Below are 15,080 nucleotides of genomic sequence, written 5' to 3' on the forward strand. Positions count from 1 at the left end.
GTCTCTATACCTGGATGTGAGGTAAACTATCGTACATGCAAAAACGACGATTTTGAGGATTTTATCGTAGCCTATATGACTTGTTTTGGTAGAATCTTCTTATGGGCATGTGTATGTTTCGCAGGAATGAAGATAATTTTTGTGATACTATCGTATGTGTCCGCCTCTGTGGTGTAGTGGTTAGCGTGATTAGCTGCCACCCCTGGAGGCCCGGGTTCGATTCCCGGCTCTGCCACGAAATTTGAAAAGTGGTACGAGGGCTGGAACGGGGTCCACTCAGCCTCGGGAGGTCAACTGAGTAGAGGTGGGTTCGATTCCCACCTCAGCCATCCTGGAAGTGGTTTTCCGTGGTTTCCCACTTCTCCTCCAGGCGAATGCCGGGATGGTACCTAACTTAAGGCCACGGCCGCTTCCTTCCCTCTTCCTTGCCTATCCCTTCCAATCTTCCCATCCCTCCACAAGGCCCCTGTTCAGCATAGCAGGTGAGGCCGCCTGGGCGAGGTACTGGTCATACTCCCCAGTTGTATCCCCCGACCAAGAGTCTGAAGCTCCAGGACACTGCCTTGGGGGCGGTAGAGGTGGGATCCCTCGCTAAGTCCGAGGGAAAAACCGAACCTGGAGGGTAAACAGATGATGATGATGATGATGACTATCGTATGTACAAAAAAAAAAAAACCAGCGATAAACAGTGGTAAGTGATCAGCCTTACGCCGTCCGCCGCACTCCTTATCATATTGGCTCTTACGATAGTTTACCGTGGTCAGAACTGTCGATTCGACCTGCCTGAAAGGTAGCAAAATATGCGCCTCAACAGCTTCCTTCTGCTTTCCTGTAAAGTTAGTGAAATGTCAGTTACGATAGTTTACCTCTGACGTCCAGATTTATAGGCATATTTACCTCAGTTTTAATTATGTTAATTTAAATCATCATCATCATCTGTTTACCCTCCAGTTTTCCCTCGGACACAGCGAGGGATCCCACCTCTACCGCCTCAAGGGCAGTGTCCTGGAGCTTCAGACTCCTGGTCGGGGATACAACTGGGGAGAATGACCAGTACCTCGCCCAGGCGGCCTCACCTGCTATGCTGAACAGGGGCCTTGTGGAGGGATGGGAAGATTGGAAGGGATAGGCAAGGAAGAGGGAAGGAAGCGGCCGTGGCCTTATGTTAGGTACCATCCCGGCATTCGCCTGGAGGAGAAGTGGGAAATCACGGAAAACCACTTCCAGGATGGCTGAGGTGGGAATCGAACCCACCTCTACTCAGTTGACCTCCCGAGGCTGAGTGGACCCCGTTCCAGCCCTCATACGACTTTTCAAATTTCGTGGCAGAGCCGGGAATCGAACCCGGGCCTCCGGGGGTGGCAGCTAATCACGCTAACCACTACACCACAGAGGCGGACATGTTAATTTAAATACCGAAATATTTTCTTCTGAGGGCCTTGTTTTTGTTTAGGTAACTATTTTTTGTCCGCCTCTGTGGTGTAGTGGTTATTGTGATTAGCTACCACCTCCGGAGGCCCGGGTTCGATTCTCGGCTCTGTCACGAAATTTGAAAAGTGGTACGAGGGCTGGAACGGGGTCCACTCAGCCTCGTGAGGTCAACTGAGTAGAGGGGGTTCGATTCCGTCCTCAGCCATCCTCGAAATGGTTTTCCGTGGTTTCCTACTTCTCCTCCAGGCAAATGCCGGGATGGTACCTAACTTAAGGCCACGGCCGCTTCCTTGTCTATCCCGTCCAATCTTCCCATCCCCCACAAGGCCCGTGTTCAGCATAGCAGGCGAGGCAACCTGGGCGAGGTACTTGTCACCCTCCTCAGTTGTATCCTTCGACCCAAAGTCTGAAGCTCCATGACACTGCCCTTGAGGCGGTAGAGGTGGGATCCCTCGCTGAGTCCGGGGGAAAACCAATCCTGGCGGGTAAGCAGATTAAGTAAGTAATGAGCAAAAGAAAGAATCTCAATTTGATGATAACTTGATAATGATAATACCACAGTCTAATATTAGGACAATTACGTCACCGCCGTGAGATTGACAAGGATCATAGTACATACCCAGTTAAATACTGTAGCATAGTTATGTAAAGTCCGGTCCCGCGGTGTAGGGGGCAACGCGTCCGCCTGTCACCCGGCGGCCCCGGGTTCGATTCCCGGCCAGGTCAGGGATTTGACCTGAGGACTGGTTCGAGGTCCACTCAGCCTACGTGATTAGAATTGAGGAGCTATCTGACTCTGAGATAGCGGCCTCGGTCTAGAAAGCCAAAAACAACGGCCGTGAGGACCACACGACACCTTCGGGCTGAGCAGCGGTCGCTTGGTAGGCCAAGGCCCTTGAAGGGCTGTAGTGCCATGGGGTTTATAGTTATGTAAACAATGTAAACGTAGTTTAATAACAGAAAATCAGTGTTGTAATGTATGACTTACATAAAATCTATTAAAAATGTTGTGCTCTGCTTTCCTCTAGGTCGATGAATACCAATATTTTTCTTCCTACAGCAGCAAAAATATATGCTGTAGTTCCGTTGCTGGTCAATGGTGATTGAAGCGCTCACAGTTGCAACAGCAATACAGCGATTTCCTCTCACACAGGAAACATGACGTAGAGCAACAATGCTCGACACCTACAACCCCAATGTTGTCATTTAAAGGTTGATATGAACCCAATCCTTTGTGTGTTAATTGTCTGATGAAATATACAATTACAGGTATTAGCGACTGGCCAGTGAATGTTAATGTGATTTTTAATCAAATAGGAATTAGATGAGATTTGCATGTTATTTATGCAGACTGCGTGAATACAATATCAATAAGTGATAGATACTACGGCGCATATACTGTATGTTTCTGAAAGCCCTACACATGTACCTTTGCAGTACATTTCTCTGGCAGTAATATTGTCATTATTTCGCACAATATTATTACCGGTACAAGTTTTCCTACAAGTACGTCGCGGGAATAATATTTCATACCGGTACCTATAAATATTTCCCTGGTGGCTACCAACAATAATAATAGAACGCTGCCGTTATCGGCATTAGAAAAGCCGGGAGGGGGGGGGGGGCACAGTGGGGAAACTGTCCCCAACCCACGTTCATCTTCTGTCCTACTTGTCTGTCTTTCGAGTTGACAGTTTGTTAGTAAGTCATAAATTTTTAGTGCGTATGATGATCATAATTATCGTAACAATCAAATTAATGACGGCAGATGACTCAACAAAACTAATCATTAGCAGCAAACATACGGCAATCCACACCACAAAAATATCCTGTGGGTGACCGTGAATGCCGGGCACTCCAGTACAATAGATTATAGTTCTAAGACATGTCCACAGATAGCGACACTAGTATGCTTGGACTCGAGTCTGGAGTCGAGTATACAGATTCTAAGAACACATTACTCGATTCTACTCGATTCCGTCCATAGCCCATCACTACCGTAAAATCGTGAAAAATCGTATATATACCCCCTTATGGCAATTCACATCACATACGGGTGTTAAGCTACTAGCCCCATTTAAGAATTGCTGGTAGATCTAAAACACTGAGCGTGAGTTGGACATTAATGCTTGAAATTTTCTTCACCACACGAAAACGAAGAATAATTCATGCAGTAAAGGGTTAAGATTGCTCACGCCTCCCAGTCACATATGGGTATGCAGTCCATCAGAACAATTTTCGTTGTGTTCATATTCCTACGCTTATGTGAAGAAAAAAAGGACCTTAAATACATGATACTGCAGGAGTGTGTAAATACGACATACAAACATGCACTCCTCCAGTACTGTACGCTAAGATTAATTTTCATTGCACACACGCATAGGACAATGAACACTACGAAAATTGTTCTGATGGGCTGCACATCCATATGCGGCTGGGAGGCGTGAGCAGTCTTAAGGAACATAATGGATAGGAAGAGCATTGTCAGATAGGCGGCATTGCTTCTTCAGCGATTATATGGTAAACGGCTACAACGAACGAAGAGCACTGCACTTATTGTCAGCACTGGCGAAGCGTGAACTAAGTAAGGGGGTAGACAGAGATGTCTTTTATTTAAACTGTTTTAATTATATTATTATATGGAATTTTGTTTTCGACGCATACAGATCTGTATTCCATATTATATTAATGACTCTGAAAATAAGACAAACCCTTTAACAACCTATAACCCTACGTGCACTTGCTTTATTTTTAAATATAGACGAAACAGGCAGCGGGAGTTGTCAAATAATAACATATTTTTAGAATAAAAAATAGCAATATATTTCATTGTTATGTATATTTAATAAGAGAAATAATAAATAGTTGTTCGTACAAGTCACCTTAAACCATATTCTTGTAAATGAGTTTAATCCGCCTGTCCTTTAGTTCGGAAAATATGTCTATTAAGCCTAATCTCGTCTTGAAGTGGGGGATCTTGCTAAGATTCCACAGAAATTTCTTCTCTATAGCTAGAGTTCCCAAGTTAGACAGTCTCTGGTTGGTCATCGAATTCCTTAAATACGTTTTAATTCGTTTGAAGGCACTTATAGCGCGTTCACTAGAAACTGACTTTAACGGAATATACAGCATCAAGTTAAGCTTCCCCCCCCCCCGTATGTGTACTCTGGTCCGCCTCTGTGGTGTAGTGGTTAGCGTGATTAGCTGCCACCCCCGGAGGCCCGGGTTCGATTCCCGGCTCTGCCACGAAATTTGAAAAGTGGTACGAGGGCTGGAACGGGGTCCGCTCAGCCTCGGGAGGCCAACTGAGTAGAGGTGCGTTCGATTCCCACCTCAGCCATCCTGGAAGTGGTTTGCCGTGGTTTTCCACTTCTCCTCCAGGCGAATGCCGGGATGGTACCTAACTTAAGGCCACGGCCGCTTCCTTCCCTCTTCCTTGCCTATCCCTTCCAATCTTCCCATCCCTCCACAAGGCCCCTGTTCAGCATAGCAGGTGAGGCCGCCTGGGCGAGGTACTGGTCATACTCCCCAGTTGAGTCTGAAGCTCCCTTGAGGCGGTAGAGGTGGGATCCCTCGCTAAGTCCGAGGGAAAAACCGAACCTGGAGGGTAAACAGATGATGATGATGTGTACTCTGGAGATCATTATTAAGAATGGAAGCCAATAGTTGTTGGGGTTATAATACCGCAACTAATATTGGCGGGCAAGAAAATGCTATGGGCTTTACGTCGCGACGATGGGATAGGAAAGGCCTAGGAGTTGGAAGGAAGCGGCCGTGGCCTTAATTAAGGTACAGCCCCAGCATTTGCCTGGTGTGAAAATGGGAAACCACGGAAAACCATTTTCAGGGCTGCCGATAGTGGGATTCGAACCTACTATCTCCCGGATGCAAGCTCACAGCCGCGCGCCTCTACGCGCACGGCCAACTCGCCCGGTGGCAAGAAAATGCATGAACTTGAAGGGTTTTGATGCTGTCATTCATTTATTAGGTGTAAGTTTTCTATACTTCGTATTTGAATATTATTAACTTAATTTATTTTTAGACGTGTCTTATAGTAAAGTAAATTCAGCTCAATTACATTAAAAGCATGTCTGAGATGGCCAATAAGAGCACATTTATAAGAGAGATCCAAATACTAGCCAATGAGAGCAAGAAGAGACGCTGGTAAGTTTGTCTACTGGGCGGAGACATCTCGCTATAGGAAAGTCATAGTTCCACAGTCAGTACCTTCAGTTAGCGTTAGTGTTGCTCTATCTTAAAGCTTTGAAAATCAAAGGGAAAATACACAGCATGGACAGCGTCTACTTTCCCCTACGTGCTTCGTGTGACTGACGCGAGCCTTAGCATTGCCGAAGTGAGACGAAAATAAGTAAAGAGGGGAATGCATTAATGTCACGAATGTGGACATAATTAATGTTCTATAAAGTAATTGAATTAACTAGACAATATTTCTTTCATAAAATGTTAAGGGTACACGCTGTCTACCCTGTCTCCCTTGACGCTTCGCCCCTGGTCAGCCAATTCAACAGGCTGACAGCTGTCTGACTGCAGGCAGCTTCCACAACACATGTTGCAGCGTACAAGAATATCTCTCCTCCACAGTGCTCGGATTTGCTTTAACGAAGGAGATAGTCATTTAGAACATTCGCTTCGTTAATCGAATCGGAATGGCACATTGCACCTCCGTCGGTGAGAGTTTAGCTTATTGAAAACAGCTCTTTTTATGTGGTACGTTCCGAGCTGTCAGCGGAGAGATGGCGTGGGATGACATTAGTAGCCGAATAAGTTTGAGTGATGTCTTTAAAAGTAGGAAAGGTCAAAATATGAAGATGAAGTAGGAATTCAAGGGGACAAATTGGGGCAAATATTCGTTTATAGGAAGTGGAGTTAGGGATTGGAATAACTTACCAAGAGAGGTGTTCAATCAATTTCCAATTTCTTTGAAATAATTTAAGAAAAGGCTAGGAAAACAACAGATAGGGAATCTGCCACCTGGGTGACTGCCCTAAATGCAGATCAGTAGTGATTGATATTATTATTATTATTATTATTTTGCAATTTGCTTTACGTCGCACCGACACAGATAGGTCTTACGGCGACGATGGAATAGGGAAAGCTTAGGAAAGAGAAGGGATCGACAGTGGCCGGGGGTTTGAACCCACTATCTCCCGAATGCAAGCTGATAGCTACGTGACCCAAACCACGCGGCAACTTGCTCGGTACAAATACGAGGGGTGTTAATAAAGAAGTGACAATACCGATAAAACGCAATATTTAATGAAGTAGCAAGTACAATTGCATTACATTTCTTCGATGTGGTCACTCGCAACGTCTATTACCTTTTTCCGTATGTCGGGAAGCCGTTGGGGACCGTTGGCAAGGCGTTCTCTGTTGATGACAGCGACGTTCAACTGCGCGGAGTACAGATGGTACGTCAGGAAATCGACCGCCGCGGAAGAGTTCCTTCAACTTCGGAAACAGATCGAAGTCACAAGGACTCATGTCTGGTGAGTAGGGAGGATATCCAAGACCTCCCAATGCCACCGTTGTAGTAACAGCTTGAAATTGTTTGCGACATGACAACGTGCCTTGTCATGCAACACGATAGGGCGATCGTCTCACAATAAATGTGGACGTTTGCGCCGCATACCCGGACGTAGATGCCGCTCAAGATATCGGTACTGGTAGTCACAGTTGACGGTTTGTCCCTCAGAATAACACCTTCGTAGTCGTGTGCTACAATCAACGTAAGCTTCACCCGACTGGATTTCTGTCAAAATTTCTGTGACCGGGCGAGTTAGCCGTGCGATTAGGGACGTGCAGCTGTGAGCTTGCATCCGGGAGATGGTCGAACCCCACTGTCGGCAGTCCTGAAAATGGTTTTCCGTGGTTTCCCATTTTCACACCAGGCTAATGCTGGGGCTGTACCTTAATTAAGGCCACGGATACTTCTTTCCCCACCGAGCTCGATAGCTGCAGTCGCTTAAGTGCGGCCAGTATCCAGTATTCGGGAGGTAGTAGGTTGGAACCCCACTGTCGGCAGCCCTGAAAATGGTTTTCCGTGGTTTCCCATTTTCACACCAGGCAAATGCTGGGGCTGTACCTTAATTAGGGCCACGGCCGCTTCCTTCCCACTCCTAGCCCTTCCATGTCCCATCGTCGCCATAAGACCTATCTGTGTCGGTGCGACGTAAACCAACTAGCTAAAAAACTTCTTTCCCACTCCTAGGCCTTTCCTATCCCATCGTCGCCATAAGACCTAACTGTGTCGATGAGACGTAAAACAACTTGAAAGAAAACTGTGGACGTGGCGAACCTGTGTGACGCCAGTCATTCGATTGACGCTTTAATCCCGGCTCGTAGGCTCGTACCAACATCTCATCAATGGCGACAATACGCTGCAGGAATGCTTCTCCTTTGTTGCGGTATCTGTGCAGCTGGATGTCCAGGTGGATGTCAGGCAGTGCATACCGGTGCCATTTCTGTATGTCGGCCAGTTGACATGGAAACCATTGGGACGCAATTTTCCTAATGTTAAGACATTTCGTCAGTATGTGCCACAGCGTTTGATGACAGAGACCAACCTCTACGGACAATTCCCGGACGGTCCATCGATGGTCTACGGAAACGAGACCACTCACGATGTCAATCTGATCTTGAGGAATGGACGGCCGACCTGTGCGGTGGAAATCCGCTATCTCATTCCGACCCGCACGGAACGCCTTGACCTATCGTGCAACCGTCCTATACGGTAATGCATTCTTGCCACAGGCTTCACGTAATCCTCGATAACATTCTGATGCATTTTTGCCACCGGCAACCTCGATTTTAATCCACGAACGCTGATCACCTTTTGAAAACATGCTTTAGAGCGGTGCTACTCTTCAGTTCAACGCCACGCAGCAACATCATTCACAACTGGATGCCTGTCAGATGCACACTACACATCGACAACAGCGCCACCTGAACGCTCCCATATCCTATTTGCACATGCCAGATCTCCTGCGACTGTCTGGACTAGATTGCCGCTACTTTATTGACAGCCCTCGTAGAACTTATAACGAAAATCTGCTACACTTCAGCGGTGAAAACAAGCAGCTGGTGTGGTCCCGTGGTAATTGTGTATAGTGCTCTGTTAATGACCACTATGGTTCGATCCCCGCGATGAACAATTAAATATTGGTATCACTATACACTAATTTGACAAAATACTACTTGTTGCTCGGTGATAACAAACAGTTGTCCTGGTCTTGGGGTACTTGTATTCAGGACTCTGTCACCCACCACCCGCGGTTCGATCGCCGTGATGTGCGACTAATTCCGTGCTATGGTTCGGTTGGTAGCCTACTTGTAGATATCCGCTGTAACCTAAACATTCTATTTATTACTATCGGTTTTGATAATACATTGATGAGGGGCGCGCAGCTGTTAGCTTGCATTCGGGAGATAGTGGGTTCGAACCCCACTGTCGGCAGCCCTGAAGATGATTTTCCGCAGTTTTCCATTTTCACACCAGGCAAATATTGGGACTGTACCTTAATTAAGGTCACGGCTGCTTCCTTCCAACTCCTAGCCCTTCCCTATCTCATCGTCGCCATAAGACCTGTATGAGTCGTAAAATAAATAGTAAAAAAAATACATTGTTGTTATTGTTATCCAGACAGTGGCTCAGACATGGTAGGTTCGATTTTGGCTCAGTCCGGTGGTATTTAAAAGCGCTCAAATACGTCAGCTTCGTGTCGGTAGATTTAATGGCACGTAAAAGAATTCCTGCGAGACAAATTTCCGGCACCTTAGCGTCTCCGAAAACCGTCGAAGTAGTTAGTGGGGCGTAAAAACAATATTATTATTATTATTATTATTATTATTATTATTATTATTATTATTATTATTATTATTATTATTATTATTATTATTATTATTATACTATGGAAACCACAACTTGATGCTAAGTGGCACTTAAGCTATAACCTGGTCCTTTAAGAGGTGAATAGCCATAAAAGCTTGAATTCGAGAACATATCCATCATGATAGCTCATACGGTGAAAAAAGACATAAATGATCGGAAGTGCCCATTCCTGCAACTGTTGTTATGCATAGGTTTTAGATAAATCAGATAATTTCTGGAACAGTTGGACATACAGTATGTGAAACATATAATAATCGCAAAAATCGCCGTTATTTTTCGCACGGTAAAATCGCACGAAACGTAAATGATCTGACATGAACAACTTTCGTTATGTACAGGTTTCTATACGGCTAATATTTACAGAGAATTTGACATTTACTGCCTTGGCGTCCTTCAAATTACTAACCCATGTTGTTATTACTGTTACCATTAAATGAATGAGAAAACTCTACTCGTTGCTAGGTGCGTCTTATTAAATGCTAACCTGAGAGCTGAAAACAAGCAATTGTCCAATTCCATTTTATAACCTTTTTCGGATCTGCGTCTGTGTCCACAAGCACAACAGCCTGGCGTGCTCTTTCTTCAAAGCACAGACCTCAGATATACGTAAATTCCCACACAATTCAAAACTAATAATAAGTAACAGTCCCCCGTGCTTACCAACAAAATATTTTCGGCGCTATTAAAGTTAAAATAGGTAGCCTACATTTCACTGAGATTGCAAAAGAATGCATACATTTAAATAGGTATGCGTAACATATGGCTCAAAGATAGCGGAGCCAATGAGAATGAAGCACTCGTTGGCCACGCTGTTCATACAGAGTGACTGTACCCTACACCACAGGGGTCGTCTGGCTGAATAATTCACACGGTAGACTACTGGCCTTCTGAGTTCCATTCTTTTTTTATTTAAAAAAGATGCTATTTGCTTTAAGACCCACTAACTACATTTACGGTTTACGGGGGAGCTGAGGTGCCGGAATTTTGTCCCGCAAGAATTATGTCACGTTCCAGTAAATCTACCGTCACGAGGCTGATGTATTTGAGCACCTTCATATACCACCGGATTGAGCCAGGATCGAACCTGCCACGTTGGGGTCAGAAGGCCAGCGCCTCAATCGTCTGAGCCACTCAGCCCTGCAGAAAATTGGCGGGTTCGATTTCTGCTTATTTCGGTGGTATTTGAAGTTAGTCATATATGCCAGTCTCGTGCCGGTAGATTTACTGGCACGTAAATAACTCCTGCGAGTCAAAATTCTTACGAAAACTAGACAAGTACAGTAGTTAGTGGGACGTGAAACAATTATTATTAATTATTAAAATAAAAACTCGCCCTTGTAAATATTCTAATAATAATAATAATAATAATAATAATAATAATAATAATAATAATAATAATAATAATCATATTTGCTTTACGTCCCACTAACTACTTTCACAGTTTTCCGAGACGCCGAGGTGCCAGAATTTAGTCCCGCAGGAGTTCTTTTACGTGCCAGTAAATCTACTGACACAAGGATGGTGTATTTGAGCGCCTTCAAATACAACCGGACTGAGCCAGGATCGAACCTGCAAGTTGGGGTAAGAAGGCCAGCCCGGCTTGTACATATTCTAGGACGGTATATGATTTCAGTTCCCTTAGCACTGAGTGATAATACTGTAGATGACTGTCATTCATTGATGTAGGTGCCAGTGTTAGAGACAGCATAACTTACTGTGTCCAGTAAAAACAGAAACTCATGTACCAGATACCTACAATTAAATCTCATTTTCATGTTCACAATGTTGGCAGCCCATTTTTAAGCAGGGAACGCAGACGCATTGCTTCGTTTGTGGTACTAGCGTTGTTGTTTTGTGTAATGTAACTATTGAGTGGATGTTCTACTATGTGATCATTCAATGATTAGAAAGGAGAAAGAAAATCGGATACGAAACTCTGGAGGTCATATTAAAGCACTGTGCTCTAAAATTACATTCGTTTATGTACGGAATTTAATAAGTTATATTCAAAGGGCTGTTAGTTTACGTATCATTTACAAGTGGGAGGAGTAACAAATAAACGTACAATCTTTATTTTGTGAATACGCCACCTACTCGATGTAAAGGTGCTCCTGGTAACGTAATCTATATAAATGAAATGATAATTTTGTCTGTACACTAAAATTTCTAGCCTCTTACTTCGTATTTATCACGGATTATTAAATAAAGTCGAAAATGGGTTCAATTCGACTTTTGTCTGTTTATTTGTTACAGCATCGCAATATTTTTTAAAGTTGCTTTACGTCACACCAACACAGATAAGTCTTATGGCGGCGATGGGGAAGGAGTGGGAAGGAAGCTACCGTCGCCTTAATCACGGTGCAGCCCCAGAATTTGCCTGGTGAGAAACTACGGAGAACCATCTTCAGGGCTGCCGACAGTGAGGTTCGAACTCACTATCTCCCGAATGCAAGCTGATAACTACGTGATCCCCACCCGCTCGGTAGACCGCGAGAAAATGACTTTAAAATATTTCTCGGCATTTATGTTAAGGTTTACCCGGGGTTTGCAGTCGGCTATACCGTATATTACTTGATTAGTATGCAGTGGCGTAACAATATTAAGCAGAGCCCATAACAGGAAATAGCAAATTTCTCCCTTAATATTAGCTGTATCGAAACACTGTAGGCTGCATAATAGAAGTTACCAAAATAGAATTTTCGATCTTTTATGTTACATGCGATTTTAACATACGAGGAATAATAACGGAAATCTACGCGATTATTACATGTTTCATAAACTTCCAAATATCTCTATCTAAAATGTGTAGACAACAAAAATGGTAAAAAATATTCAATGTTCATTCTCTTCGATCTGATACATTTCTATCACATGAGCTATAATAACGGAGGATATCACGAATTTAGACTTGTATTGCTAAATCCAACGGCGAGTATTGCTGATGTCGAAATACTGTTCAGGCATTATGGTAACAAACTAAGCAGCGATGTGGTGGTTTTGAGTGATTGTTTTTATAAGCTGAAAATTCGAGTGGTTATTTATATCTACTGATCAGAAAGATCTCCGCTAGATGATATCACTGCTGCGATTACAATAACTGACCCGTCAACGGCGGCATACAACAGCTAGTTAATAATACATTGACTGTAGACTAATGAACTTCTACTTTTTTCTAACAATCGTTCCTTCCAACTTGAAATGTTGGACACCGTATAGTACGGTGAGGCCTACTAGATTTTCTTTTCATAATTTCGAACAGATAAACACAAGTAAAAACTACTTCTGTGTTGTGCTGTATGTTTGTTTGCCTTCATACACATTTTAAAGGATGAAAATACTGATTTTACTTTATACAAAAAATACATTCTCCTTACAAACAACTTATTTTCTTACTTCATGTTTCCACTTTCACCACTTGGGGCATGTTCTACAGCAGAGGTTTCCCTGCCGTTCCCGACACTAAAGGTTGTTTAGCATAAAGAACAAACGGCAGCAGATTAATTTACAACTAGAGGGGGAAAAGGAAACTCCACCATCGAATCATTTTCTGAATACTTTCGTTTTTTAGATATTTTCAAGTCCGCCTCTGTGGTGTAGTGGTTAGCGTGATTAGCTGCCACCCCGGGAGGCCCGGGTTCGATTCCCGGCTCTGCCACGAAATTTGAAAAGTGGTATGAGGGCTGGAACGGGGTCCACTCAGCCTCGGGAGGTCAACTGAGTAGAGGTGGGTTCGATTCCCACCTCAGCCATCCTGGAAGTGGTTTTCCGTGGTTTCCCACTTCTCCTCCAGGCGAATGCCGGGATGGTACCTAACTTAAGGCCACGGCCGCTTCCTTCCCTCTTCCTTGCCTATCCCTTCCAATCTTCCCATCCCTCCACAAGGCCCCTGTTCAGCATAGCAGGTGAAGCCGCCTGGGCGAGGTACTGGTCATACTCCCCAGTTGTATCCCCCGACCAAGAGTCTGAAGCTCCAGGACACTGCCCTTGAGGCGGTAGAGGTGGGATCCCTTGCTAAGTCCAAGGGAAAAACCGAACCTGGAGGGTAAACAGATAATGATGATGATGATGAGATATTTTCAAACTGTATAAAGTATTGTAATTACATTCACCACCATGCAAGTGTATCCTGTGCTTACAGATCCCACAAACTAAACGGCAATGACATTCGCTTGTAAGAAGAAGTTGCTTTACGTCGCACCGACACAGATACGTCTTTTGGCGAAAATAGGATAGGAAAGGGCTAGGACCGGGAAGGAAGCGATCGTGGCCTTAAAGATACAGTTCTAGCGTTTCCCTCGTGTGAAAATGGAAAACCACGGAAAACCATCTTCAGGGCTGCCAACGGTGGGGTTCGAACCCACTATCTCCCGAATGCAAGCGCACAGCTGCGCGCCCCTAACCACACGGCCAACTCATTCGGTTCACTTGTATCAAAATGAAAAAGGAAAAGAAGAAGCACATTGCACATGAGTGCAAGGGGACCAAAGAGATGTAGCCAGAGAGCCCATTAAAGGAGACCATAAATACTGTACTACTCGTGTATTTATTAAATTGCGGGTTTAAATAAATAAATAAATCAATAAATAAATAAATAAATAAATAAATCATTGAATCAGTCACCACTGATCTGCGTTTAGGGCAGTCGCCCATGTGCCAAATCCCGCATCAGTTGTTTTCTTAGCCTTTTCTTAAATAATTTCAAAGAAGTTGGAAATTTATCGAGCATCTATTTTCGTAAATAATTCCAGTCCCTAAATTATCTTCCTATAACCGATTATTTGCTCTAATTTGTCCTCTTGAATTCCAACTTTATCTTCATATTATGATCTTTCCTCCTTTTAAAACACCACACAACCTTATTCGTTAAAAGGTCATAGAATGTTACGGTTCACGTTCAACCATACTAATAAAGAACACTGAAAATCCAGGGATTTCTGGGGACAAATGATTAATACTCGGGGACATTCCAGGAACAAATATACTCCGGCGACAAAAAGCAAAATTCGGGGATCCCGAATGTGTTGTAACCCTATCGCATAGCAGACCTCAACACGGAAGAAGCTAACTTCACGAGTCCCTGGTGTATACTGAGCATTGATAAGAGAAGGATCCTGTTTGATTTCCGACTTTGAACAAGCATAAAAACACGTCACTGACGGAGCACAAAAAAGAAAAGGTAGAATTACCTGTTCAGTTTTGAAGATGTTAGGTGATGACTGCGTAAGACCTTTATTACTCGAGCCGAACGAACAAACTAGTGCAGATATACAGACTGTTCGCAGGGCCCGAGAAATAAAGGTGGTTCTTAGTGAAACCAATATGGAAGAGTGGAAGTAGCCTGGGCTCTCCACAGCAGATATATGTCGACGCGCCAACTGAATAAACAAAACTCAAGTGTTCGCTAACAATAGTGCACTACGATACACAGCCTCGCGGACCGGTTTAATAGTCATTTTATTCAGCTCATAATGAAAGTTTGAATATTACATCCGCTAGAGTCCTCCGTGGGCCTCTTGCTAACGGTCTGCAGCAATTGGTAATTCCATTAGATACATTGCAATCTTGTGTTAAGGCTATTTCAGTAGGTTAGAAGGGCCACCATAACTATACTGTAATCCATTTTGAGCATTTAGATATTTTGCTTCCTATATTTGTCATTTTTTCTTCGTGGGGTTTAACATCGCACAAACACCTTCAGGTTTCCGGTGACAGTGGGATAAGAAAGGTCTACGACTGGAAA

General features: G+C 43.9%; 1 protein-coding gene across 1 annotated transcript in view; it reads right to left on the reverse strand.

Annotated features, from left to right (window-relative positions):
• Positions 1–14,659, reverse strand: part of LOC136862954 (leucine-rich repeat-containing protein 51) — a 102,862-nt gene extending 88,203 nt beyond the window's left edge. Inside the window, exon 1 of the mRNA XM_067139248.2 lies at positions 14,527–14,659. The gene's annotated coding sequence lies outside the window, so the exon portion shown is untranslated. The remainder of the gene's footprint in view (positions 1–14,526) is intronic.
• Between the last annotated feature and the right edge of the window lie 421 nt (positions 14,660–15,080).

Source organism: Anabrus simplex, chromosome 2 (assembly GCF_040414725.1).
Source record: "Anabrus simplex isolate iqAnaSimp1 chromosome 2, ASM4041472v1, whole genome shotgun sequence".
NCBI lineage: Eukaryota > Metazoa > Arthropoda > Insecta > Orthoptera > Tettigoniidae > Anabrus > Anabrus simplex.